This window comes from Zonotrichia albicollis, chromosome W, assembly GCF_047830755.1.
Source record: "Zonotrichia albicollis isolate bZonAlb1 chromosome W, bZonAlb1.hap1, whole genome shotgun sequence".
Classification (NCBI taxonomy): domain Eukaryota; kingdom Metazoa; phylum Chordata; class Aves; order Passeriformes; family Passerellidae; genus Zonotrichia; species Zonotrichia albicollis.
The window spans coordinates 14,399,728-14,412,635 of NC_133859.1; positions in this window are offsets into that span (position 1 = coordinate 14,399,728).

The window sequence follows — 12,908 nt, forward strand, 5'->3', positions numbered from 1 at the left end:
CACTGACGGTTCAGGGAGAACAGGAAAGGCTATTGTTACCTGGAGGGATGGATCTGAGTGGCAGGTTCTGGAAGGCCATGAGAATGGATCAGCCCAATTGGTTGAACTGAGGGCTGCTGTCATGGCATTTGAGAAATTTTCCCAGGAGCCTTTCAACTTGGTCACAGATTCCGCCTATGTGGCTGATATCGCACAGCGGTTGGGTCATTCGGTTTTGAAGGAGGTCAGTAATCCTGCCTTGTTTCATTTACTGAAGACCTTGTGGTGTGCCATTCAGGCCCGAGTTCATCCGTTTTATGTTCTGCATGTGAGGAGTCACACCTATTTGCCAGTTTTTATAGTAGAAGGTAACGCGAGGGCTGACAAGTTGGCTAACCCAGCGTGGGTAGTGCCTCAGCCTGATACACTCGCACAGGCCAAGGCATCGCATGGGTTTTTCCACCAAAACACACATACCCTGCAGAAGCAGTTTCAGCTGACTCCAATTGAGGCTCGTGACATTGTCGAGTCATGTGATGACTGCCATGCACTTGCTCCACCTCTGCCGGCAGGGGAAAATCCCAGAGGCCTTAGGGCCTTGGAGCTTTGGCAGACCGATGTCACCCAGGTTGCCGAGTTTGGCCGGCTCAAGTATGTGCATGTCACTGTGGACACGTTCTCCTCTGCGATGTGGGCTTCGGCTCACACTGGGGAGAAGGCCCGTGATGTCCTTGCCCACTGGAGGCAGGCCTTTGCCATCCTGGGCATACCTTCTGCTGTGAAAACCGACAGTGGTCCTGCTTATGCATCGCAGAAGGTGCGGCAGTTCCTGCAGTTGTGGGGTGTCTCGCACAAGTTTGGTATCCCTCATCCTCCGGCTGGTCAAGCTATTGTAGAACGCGCTCATGGTACTCTGAAGCAGGTTCTTCAAAAACAAAAACGGGGAATGCAGGGTGAAAGCCCGCACAGTCGGTGTGCAAAAGCTTTGTGCACAATCAATCATCTCACTGTGCCGCAGAACTCAAATAACCCTGTCATTTTGAATCACCATCTCTCGTTGCAGACTGCGGTCGAGGCACATCAGCCTTGAGCGAAGTTTCGGGTGCCAAATTTAGTCACCAAACAGTGGGAAGGTCCCTATGACCTTATCGCTTTGGAGCATGGGTATGCTTGTGTATCCACAGATACTGGGGTACGCTGGGTACCTTCAAAATGTGTTCGCCCTGACCTGCGACCACAGAGACAGAATCCAGCTGATGAGCAAGATGGAAACCGTGACCAACCTGAAAGGCATCAAGCGGGGGAATCATTGAGTGATGATGCGGATGCAGATGTTGAGAGTGATCACTCTGATGATTCCTCTGCAAGTGGACACTGAACATTGTTCATATTTTCCTTTTCACATTGTTCATTTCTTTTTCTTTTTCTTTTTTAAACGGAAAAGGGTGAGATGTCACCCTGGTTTTTTAAGATTTTCTAAGCCTTCTGATGTTGACATTCTTGTAGTGAATTTTCTCACACACTTTCTGTAAATGACTCATTGTTTTTCATTCCTTTATGGAGGAGGAGAGAGTTGATGGACTGTTGGTTTGACCAGTGTCATTGCAGAGGTGTCACTGTCACCTTCCAATCCGCTGTCACTTTTGTAAAACTATAAATATTGGAGTCAGAGAATAAAACTTCCCTTTTTTCCTTCACCTTGAGAGCGGTGGTGCGTTTGTGTTCTTTCGTGTCCTTCAGCGACACCCAACACCACCACCTATTGGGGGAAATCCAGGACTCCTGAACAACTGACCAATACAATCAAGCGGAAGCCGTTTATTGTTTACATTACACACACTTATAGATTCTACAAACTACTAAGTACACACATCTTGATTGGTGCCTTTGTCTTGTTCCCTCGTTCTCTGCCTCCATTTCTCAGCGTCCGTGATTGGTTGTTGTGCAGGTGTTCTACAGTCCTCAGTTATCTAGTTCTTGTGATTCTGGTCTGCAGTTTCTCAGCTTCTTCGTTCTTATTTTAGCACAGTTTATGTCTTCGTAACCTTGATGAATTACACAGTGCCCTGAGAAAATTGTGATAAGAACAGTTACAGACAGTATGGCTGGTGCACACTGAGGCCTAAGTTGTTCAGATACATTGCTACAATTCCCCCTTCTTCTTCTTCTTGCACCAGCCAAACCCTCTTTATTCTATACTAAGCAGGTCACCAACTTAATTTGACATGGAATAACACAAAGCAATAAAATAATGGCTACTAAACTGAGTTCCCTTTACAATATCTTTCAACCATCCAGTTATTCCCCATCTCTTAAACCATTCATCCAAATTCCAGTCATTCACAGTCAATTTCTTCATGTTATCTTGTAGTTGTTTGAGTTTCCTGTGAATGGATGCAGAATGGTCAGAGAGGTTCATACAGCATATTCCTTCAAACTCCTCACAGATTAAAAAGCTACCAGGTGGAAGCTTTCTTACAGTCGCATCTGCATTGGCACTGCCAAGATAAATCTAATTGTGGCAGTATTTGGTCACATTCTTATACCATGGAGAATTGAGATTAAGAATGACACTTATTTTTGGGACATGGGACTAGAACATTGCTTATATTAGTTGATTTGGGGTTTAAAAATAGTTAAAAAACAAGCAATAATTTCCAGGTACCCATCCTAGTAAGTCTAGTTCTTGAGGCTCTAGTCCGCTTTCATTCAGTAGCTGTGTTGTTGTACCTGCTTGGAAGTCCTCGCTGTTTGGCTTAATCCCCAACCTTTAGCATATGTCCAGTTTTGTACCACCTTTGGTGATGTTACACCAACGATTCCCTGCACTTGATCTATTTGCTTCCACATATGACTTTCCTCTAGCTCCTACCCACTTTGCAAAACTGGTAAAATTACTTACTGGCATACCAATTAGACATATGCAAAAGGGATCTCTGGGCATGGCTAAGGATAAAAAAAAGGAATCCACTCCAGTAGCATTGGCTCAAGTAAGCCACATATTCTGTCGATGCCATCCTAGCGGGTTAATTTAGAGAAGCACCCAGCACTCTGATCCCTAAAGCCGACCAACGTGAAAAGACCAGCCCCAGCAAGGAGGCAAAACCATGAGCTCCTCCACCAAATGAGTCAGAGTCTGAAAAGCAAGATGGAAGCAAAAAGAGTCAGCACCGACAAACCCAATCCAAAGCTGAGAGGCAACACAGCACCCCACAACAAGGCTAGACAACACTCCACGAAGAAAAAGACCAGAGAGTTCATCCACCATCCAGAACAAGGACTCCTAGAAAACACCAAAAAGCCCAAACAATCCTGCCTCCCGCACAGCCTGCAGGGCCACAACCCACAGGCACCAGGATGCACAAAAAGGAAACATGCCCAACCCTTCTTGAGGTTTATAGGGAATTAACTGTTATTCCTGTTACTTAGAATAACACCACCCAGGTATTGAACCTTTGGGTGTGCCCATGTCTGCACTCTCCACACCTTGGGAAACTTCCTCCTCTAAACTCACAGCTATCTGATCCATGCTCCGCATATTCTAATCTCACCCAAGGATAGCAAAAGGGTCCACAGTTCTGAGGGCAATGGATGTTTTCAGGTGGCGCTGATTGATTAGTTCACTACAATTACCTACTAACCGTAGATGATTCATAACATAAACTCCTTTCAGCACTCTATTCTGTGGGCTCAGCCCATCCTTCCCCGTTTCTTGTTTATCAAGCAATCCTTTCAGTACCTGATGTGTCCCTTCACCTCAAGGATTTCGCTGAGCCATTTGCCTTTGCCCTGTCAAGTAAGGCCTGCTTTAAAAGTTTTTTGACTGGCATCAGTAAAAACCATGAGGCCTTCTACGGGTTGCTTTGATAGTCAAAGTAGTTCTTCCACCCGTTGATGCAAAGAAAAAGGCTTATGAGGGGGAAAATGAGTGCTAATATGACCTGGAAAGTTCAACAATTCCCATTGCAAGGTGTCTTACATAGCTTTGTTGATCTTTTCTGGTATAGGCCAAATTTCTACTGGTACACTTACCAAGCAAGTAGAGAATGGATTTTCTGGAGTAGCAGTAGAGAAACACAAAGTATCTAAACCTGAAACATTAGCTAAAGTCATCCAAACATTTGTTCTAGGCTGGCTAACCAGTAAAGTTGCGCTGCTAGAAGAAAATAGGGCAAAAAAGCAGAAGCATAACATTTGATTGAACCCCATATTGTCTTTAAGCAATCAACTAACAAAAATTCTACAACCCTACTGATTCTCACACTCATAAAGAAGCCCAAAGTCCACAATTTTCTGTGGGTGAAGCCCAAGAAGTCAGGTGCAAGTCAGAATCTCCCTGCAATTCACATTTGTGTGTTCTCCTCTCTGCTTAGGGAGTGGTCAGTATTTTCTTGCATTTGATAGGGTCTCATGCTCTTCGTGGAAATTCATCCAGACTCTGCACCAGCTGAAACACAAGCAAACCCACACCCTCGCAGGGACTAGAGGGTTTTCTTAAAATCTTAGAAGTGAAAAATGGGTTCTAATACGAGAAACAAAATATTGATTAGTTCTGCTTTGCAAAATTATATAGAGATAGGTAAGATAATGACATAAGTTCTCACCACTAACACCCTTTGATTATTAGCATGAGGAAACACTAGAGCAAAACAATGCATGTAGTGAAGGAGAAACTGACAGCAATTATGAATTAATGAGACAATACACCTAATAAATAACACGTGAAATTTTATAATTACTAAGCATTATAACACTGAACCTTCATCCCAGAGTCTGCAACAGCTGATAAACCTCAAAGAAGTGGAGAATTGGAAAATCATGTCCGAATAACAATTCTCCAAGCTCGCTTTATAAGTAGGTTCAGCTGTCATATTAACAAGGTCAAATTGTCAAGTCAAAGCAACTTAAATCTAGTTTTGATGCAGAAAACACCAGGGTTTGTTGTCAAACATCCCATCCAAGTAGAATTAGGGCCTGGCCACAGCCCAAATTCTAATTGATGGATGTCACTTAACTCATTTTAAAACAAGGCTCTTAAGAATAACAGTTATGAGTAAAGACCTTAATTGAATCCCTCTGCAGTTTCCTTCAGGATAAAGATGCTTCAAACACAGCAAACTTCTTCTTCAAAGATCTCAAAGTGGTCACAGACAGGACTGCAAATCTGGATCTGGACACCAAGAGTGTGAAGGTGGAGGAAATGCAGCTGCATGAGAGACTGATTACCCAATACAAAACCCAGAGAAAGAAGTTAATGTTACAGCTGGACTTTCTACTGGAGTACTTATGTAATAATAACTGAGGAAAGCTACAAGACTCGCAGTCTGGATGAGGCTTTCAGTGAAGCTCTCATATCTTTTGTTAGAACTCTGAAAAATACTTAAAATTATGAGTCAACATTAGATCAAAACATAAAGTTAGTGTAGGGACGAGCCAGAGAGTTAACCTGGTCTAAGAGATGCTTTAACAGCTAGAGAACAAAAAAAAAAAAAAAAAAAGGTAGGATCCTGAAACAACAGGTCTTATAGGTAATCACACAAAGAGATGGCAAAGCCGGCTGGCTGATGGAAGCCAACTATAAATACTATAACAGTACCTTGTAAATAATTCTTATCACAAAAATCAGTGAATTCACATTATACAATCAATATATCAGCAGCAAATGGTTGAAGTAGTTAAGACAACATTTTTAAAACATTCATGTAATATTAATAAGAGTTAGTAGTTATCAAAATGACCTATAAAAGACAAAAACAGCAGAGACTAATGAAGAATAGGACTGTCGATGAAATTGATGATGTAACAAACTGCATCTTCTTTGACTCTCAAACAGGTGTTTGTCAGCATCTCATCTCAGCCATTTCAATCAGAGCTATCTTATCTCTCTAGCAAAATAACTACATATCTTACAGTCAAATAACTTTTAATAAAACTTCAGATAAGTTATAATAAACAACACTTAAACTTGGAATAAATGAATTCTGATAGCAAGGAACAATAAACCTAATTTTAATAGAATATTAAAGTGACAAGATGTAACTTAAGAGTACTTAGACTTAAATGTAGTAAAACTTAATTTCGCTTGATCTTATCGACACTCAAATTATTGAAAGTTATTATCTATAAACATTGAAGTTCCCTAAGTGTTCTGTCTATGGAGAAATTTCAGATGGTTGTGTCACTGGAAAATACTTTTCCCAGTAGAAGATTTCCATCTCTGTCATATTTAGAACATCACTGATTTGTATGGTGTTTTCCCTTTTTGCATCTAAGACATTGATTAGGTTACTTTATATTTTTTGTGGGCTCTGAGCGATATTTGCCAGGCTTCTTCAACTCTGAAGCATATTTTGATGGCTTCTGGTTAGCATTGTGGCAATGGCTTGTGTGAGGTGGTCTATGGATGAAATTAATGACTCAGATATCCCTGGTCTTATTTCTGTATCTGTGCCCTGTCGCAGACATTTCTTCATAGAAATCCTTTCTTTGGGATTTGTCCATCTTCTGGGAAGCAGAGCCCCAGAAAAGAATGTAAACAAATTGTTATCGGCTGCCGTGAAATGTAGCAGGTGATCCTGTGATTGGCTCATCTTCCATGTGTACCATTAAGGGCCAATCACAGGAGCAGCTCAGGGACAGATTCCCTAAACATAGAACTTTGTTATTCATTCTTTCTATTCTATTCTTAGCACAGCAGCCTCTGCAACCTCTCTCCTTATTCTTTTTAGTATAGTTATAATGTATTATATATTACATATCAATAAATCAAGCCTTCTGATCAAGAAACAAGATTCTCGTCCTTCTCTCACCCAGTGACCTCCGCAGGTCGCTGTAACAGTGCCCACTAGGTTTCCTGCTGTTTGGGTTTGCAGAATTGCTTTTTCTGAATGAGCACTTAAAATTCGAAAAGTCTCTGGTATCTGGAGGAAATAAATTGGTTTCTTTCTTTAGATATGGTTGAGTTGCATTCTATAGATTTGTTTTTTCTGTCAGTGCTCTTGTATAGAAGTTTTTGTTGTCCTTTTTCCTTGCAATAACAGAAGCAGCCAGAGGTGGCAATGTAGTTGGAGGTCGGTAGTCTTGAAGGTTACAAAATTGCGTCTGCTGGACTGTGCATGCTCAGCATCGGGAGCTGCCATCTTGTACTGTAGCTTTCTGCTGGGGACCGCCATTTTATTGTACGGCAACTGCCTATAAGGCACCGTCATATTGTCCCAACAGAGCATACCCAATAGTGATGTTGGAGATCTTGGCACAGCCTTCTGGGTTTTGAGACCGGGACACACGGTTTTGCGCCTGCATCTTCAGTTAAAAATTCAGTGAGGCTGCTGCCTTTTTTAGGACTCTTATTCCTGACGCTGTTGTATTCGCGCATAAGGTCGAGGGAGTCACCCTCCCCCCTCAGGGCTCAGCTCCCTCCCTCTCCTCTGGTGTGTAATACATGTTATGAAATAATTCATGCTTAAAGAGCGAATGTATTTTATAAGATTGTAAAATCCAAATGAGTCTCTAATCACAAGCAGCTCAGGGACAGCTGTCTACTTTGGAATTTCGAAATTCCTGAAGGCAGCAGGAGAACAATACCTCCATTTACCCATGAATAGACGTGGCCAGGGCGATGATTGTCATTCTCCGGGGCAATCAGGAGACACCCAAGGGTGATCATCACTTGATTGATACCATCGATCAAGATAACAGAGGTCGCCAGAAAGATACATCTGAATACACGACTTCCCCTGACATGTTCGGCGCCTGCCACTACTCAGGAAACAGCAATTGTCCAGGCCTGCACAGTGAAAGAAACTTTCATACAAATGCGGGGTTACAAAAGAAATCAGGGCACCTCTGCCTCAGGCATAAAAAACTGTATAAAATAGCCTTCATGAACAGAGGGGAATCCGATGCAATAGAGGTTGGATGTAGGTTCACCCAGCACCGATGCTGGGCTCGACACTGTCTCTTTGGCTGTGGGTTTTTGAGGACCGTATTTTGGTCGCAAAAAAAAATCTCTCGCATTTTGATAATTTGGCTTTTCGATTGATCATTTATAACAGGTGTAATATTACAAGCGGCCAAAGGTGGTGTTAGCTGTTATGAACAAAAATTCTGTTAATATTTTTTTTTGTGAGAAAAAGTTACAAAAAGGCAGCCAGATCACTGTCCCTGCCAAGGTTCTGCGTGTTTTGTCATGGTAATCATGGGTCGTTGTAGTTTGTTTTGCGGAGAAAAGAAGAAACCTCACAACTTTATAAAAGTTGTAAAGCTCGGTATGTTTATTTACGACGCCGTACGCACACACGGAGAAAATTCTCTCCAAAGGCATGCGTACCCCTGAAAATTTCAGACCTCCTTTAATCCCCCTTCCAAATGCATATGCATACAGTTTCACAATAAGTTCATACATATTCATCTTGCATGACACTTAGCACCAGTTCTTCTTTATCAAAGGAATTTCTAGGTCGGGGCAAATTGACCTCGTGGCCTTTTCTGTTTTTCTTTCTCTGTCTCCTTGCTGTCTCGGCATGCGAGTTTTTCCTTCAGCTTTGGCCGTTTGACTTTTCGCCGTTGTTAGACACTTCACCTAATTCAGGATGGATCTCTACTCTGTCTCATTGCCCCCTTTCCCAGGAAAAAAGTAAATTCTTTTACCTAATGAAAACTTTTATGACAATAAGTGTCTTTTAATGCTTCACTATGTATGTTTGATAAAGAGGTTAGTACAGCCATTTGTTGTAGTATTCTCCAGTTCCAAATTAACAATGTAATAGACAATCCTAAGCTTATCCCAACTAATATTAGTAAAACTAGAATAGGATGGCACAACTTATTAAAGATTCCATTTGCAGTTGGTGACTACCCAAAGATCACATCTCACCAGTGACGATCCATATTTTATTTTTTGTAGAACTCTGGTTATCTCCTTTGTATCATGTTGGACAGTAATTAAGGTTTTCTTTCCACTTTATTGGATTTCTTTCAAGACTTCTAATAGGTCTTGGTGCTTAATTAATTGTTTTACCAATGTAAGGCTCACCCCAATAGGGATAGGTAGTAGTCTGTGATACACTGTGTAATTGGCTGTAATCAGCTGGTGGGATGTTACTGGTACCAAATACGAAAAATCACACCAAATAATCTTAACAAAATTACAAATACAGAGATTAGAATGGTTTCTACTAAACAGAATAACATCATTGCTATCAATTTGTACAGCAGCACAAGCAGTTCTCAAACATACGCCCTTTTCCAGTATATACGAGCACAGTTTTCTGGTCAGTGACTGGATGAATTTCAAAGTGGCAAATACTCTGTTCAGTGTCCAAACACATCCTAAGCATTAACAGTATTGCTTTCACAAATGAATCCCATTCGTTCTCTAGTAATGCAGGATTCTAAATTTACTGTCTGCCACTTTTCATTCATCTTTTCGTGCCCACACTCTATGTTCTGAAGGATAGAGTGTTGTTTTTTCATGGTTTAATCCTAGGGCAACGATGGAATGGATAACATAAACAGTGGCATTACATATGGTAAGCACAAAGGCAGTGGCCACATTAGAAACAGGATCATAGGTGAAATTCACCATAGTCCACCAGGATTGAAACTTCCTTTCAAAATCAATTGCATTATCCTACTCAATTTTCTGAATTTCAGCTGGAAAATTACCTTCACTCCTTTCCTATATGATCAGAGTTGCTGTTGCTTGTATCCATAACTGTGCTTGTATACAACTGAAAGCTAAAGACACATTATCTTGAACTATACTAAGTGCTTCTACTGTCAATTTGTGGTCTTGGTCCCCGGCCTCTTCATACTTCTTTACTTTGGCAGTACTTTTGAAGTCTGTCACTGGCTAGTCCTTAATGCCAATAGAGATTACTATAAAGGCTGTTTCAATTTTGTTAGGCTACCTACTGCAGCAGCCAGTTTATTCATCAGTATTTCTGAATCAATTCCATTTCAAACTCCTAATCTTGTCCCTAATATGCCAGTTAGATGTTTGTTATGGGGAACAGGAATTGCTTTCTGACCATGACCATCCCTCCCTGCCAGAGGGGTGTGCTGGGCTCACACTGCAAATTCAGACACACTTCACAAGCGTATCTGACAGAGGTTTAGGTCATACTTGAGGCAGATGTTTGTTCTGAAATGTAGAGACCTCAGGGAATCTAACCTCTCCCTCTCCCTCCAAAGCACCTGATTTCTCAGATGTGTGGCAAGCAGGAATGTCTCTCCTGGTCTACAAAACCTCACCCACCTTGCCCCTAGCTAAGATCAAGCTGTAGACTGTGTTCAGGGCAGAAGATAATGGAGGGGAAATCTTGAGAGAAGAGCCTAAATTCATTGCAGTGCCTCAGAAGAAACTGGGATCAGGTTTCTGCTACTTGGAACACTCAGCACAAAAGTGATGCTCAAAATCCTACAGCCTGCCGCTGAGCTCTGAGGGAGTCTCTCTCTCTACCTCTTTTAAGCAGAATCCAACTGCCTCAGACTGGGACAATCACTGATCCAAATCTCAGTAGGAAAAGGGATAGCTATAAATAAGGAAAATCACCTTCCTTGCTTGGGTTAATTTACCACCTGCAGTTCAGCACCCTTTACCAGCCATTGCCTGGGGGTTCAGCCAACCAGCTTGGAAAATGACCTAAGGAAACTGATTTAGGCACCAGGAAAGCAGGCTCCTTCCTTTCTTGTCTGCTCCTGAGATATGCCTGTTTTTGTGACCATGTTGTCTAGCCCTCAAAGGAAGTTTTTAGGAAGGAGGAGCAGGCTGGTTGGGTTTTTGAGATGTTAATTTGCATTATCAACTCCACACCCTTGAGAGACCATTCTGGATTGAATAATAGCTGTTGTTCAGTCACATTCTTTGCTACGTTAGGTTCAAGTTTGGAATTTGGGTAGAGTCTGAACTAGTATGGGGTGTATAAGGCCCCACTGTGGTAAAAAGTGCAGTGTCCACTTTGAATTCAAATGAAAGTCTGACAGTAACTCGAGCTCAAAGGCAGGTCACTTCTACAGGCTGTATCAGGGTGAAATTACACCAACAGTCTGATTCACTTAGGTTATCACAGACTTCCTGGTGTTCATATACACCAGGGGAGGTTCAGACACTAATTACATCTGGTCTCTCATAAGCCATCCTATTGATGACTAAGCACTTTACTTTGATTTCTTCTCCTCAGATTCCTTGAAGTGTTCACAGTTCTTGTTCCTGCTAATCTTGCTCCTCACATAACTGATTCTCATGGATTACTACGGTAGATATGTTTAAATCTTTTATCTCAGAAGGTTTTCCCATGGATCCAGTATACTGATTAAATGCCAGGGACCAAGGCCATTCAGCATTGCTTTGGGTAGAGGTACTCTCTAGTTCTAAAACTTCAGTTATAATTCCATACAAAACAACTCTGTACACTAAAGTATGAGCTACTCCCGATCGCAATATACTCATTTTGCCCGAGTAAGTTTTAGTCTCAGTTCATTGTCTCCTGGTGTCACTCCTGAAGGGGCTTCTGGGCCTTCTTCACCCGAGAGTGATGGATCCAGGCATTCTGCTCTTTGATTTTGATTGCAGTGAAGGTGGTGAGAGGTACTTGCAGTGGTCTCTCCCACTATGGTTCCGAAGTCTTCTCTGTAAGAGACTTAACATATACATCATCCCCAGGCTATCTAACTCCCTGCTCCGAGTTCCAGCCACATGTTTCTCAATTACTCTGAGCCGTTTGCTTAATGCCACCATGTAGGTGGACATTCTGGACATTCCCCTTGTATTCTATATGGTCTTCTATAAGGCATTCCAAAAGGATTCAGCATTCCTTTAGCTCAAGGTTTAGTTTGAATTTGCAATAGTGTTAGTGGAAGAGCTTGGGCTAGGGTAGATTAACTTCTTGCCCCAGTCTTATGATTTGCTGCTTAATCAAATGATTCATTCTCTCCACCTGGCCACTTGATTGGGGGCGGTATGGGGTGTGAAGTTCCTAATGTATGCCCAGGTTGCTACTGATCTGTTGCACTGCTCTGGAAATGGAATATGATTCTTTATCTGAGGATATTGTGGCTGGAACTTTGAAGCATGGTATTATTTCTTGTAAAAATGATCTGGTCACCTCTTGAGGTTTGACAGCTCTGGTGGGGAATGTTTCTGACCACCCGGAAAATGTATCTATTAACACCAGTAAATACTGATACCCCCCTTTCCTTGGGAGTTCTGAAAAGTTGATTTGCCGCTGCTGTAAAGGCCCATGGCCTCTCCCAGTCTGACCGAGTTTTGGCCCGGGGGGGGTATTTTGAGGTTAGTCTGGAGGCAAGGATCACATTATCGGCTCACCTGAGTGATAGTGGCATATAAATTCCTGACAATGATACGACAATTCTTTCAATCGGACGTGCTTCTAGAATGCCTGTGGAAATTACTACTTCAAAGTCAATACTTCATTTCAATGCACTCTGTATCACTCGCAGCCTTGGTAATTTCGAGAAAGGAGACACACTCTATAAAAGGCTTTAAGTAGTTAGGCCCCAGTGTGTTTTCTAGTGCCCTTCCTTCACTAGTAACCACGAAAATGGGAAAAGATTACTAGCTCTCTTTCAATGGTAGCCCACCCCTTGCAGTTGTACGTCTCTTTTGATTAGTATTATTGTATTATGGCTTACCTTCGAGGAAAATCTGTACCTCACCCTTTGCTGCTTTCTTTGCCTCTCCATCCGCCAGCTCATTTCTTTCCTCCAATTTTAAGCTCACTCTCTGGTGTGCCTTAATATGCCTTTTCAGGTAGCTGAACTGCTTCCAGCAGCTGGATTGTCTCTTCTTTCCCTGTGAGGTCAGCAGTCCCCTCTCCTTCCAGATGGCTCCATGCACAACTCTGAATGCCTTTTGCTGTTTCTAAGGCATGGGTCCACGCATTTATCTCAGCATTCTGTGCAGAGGT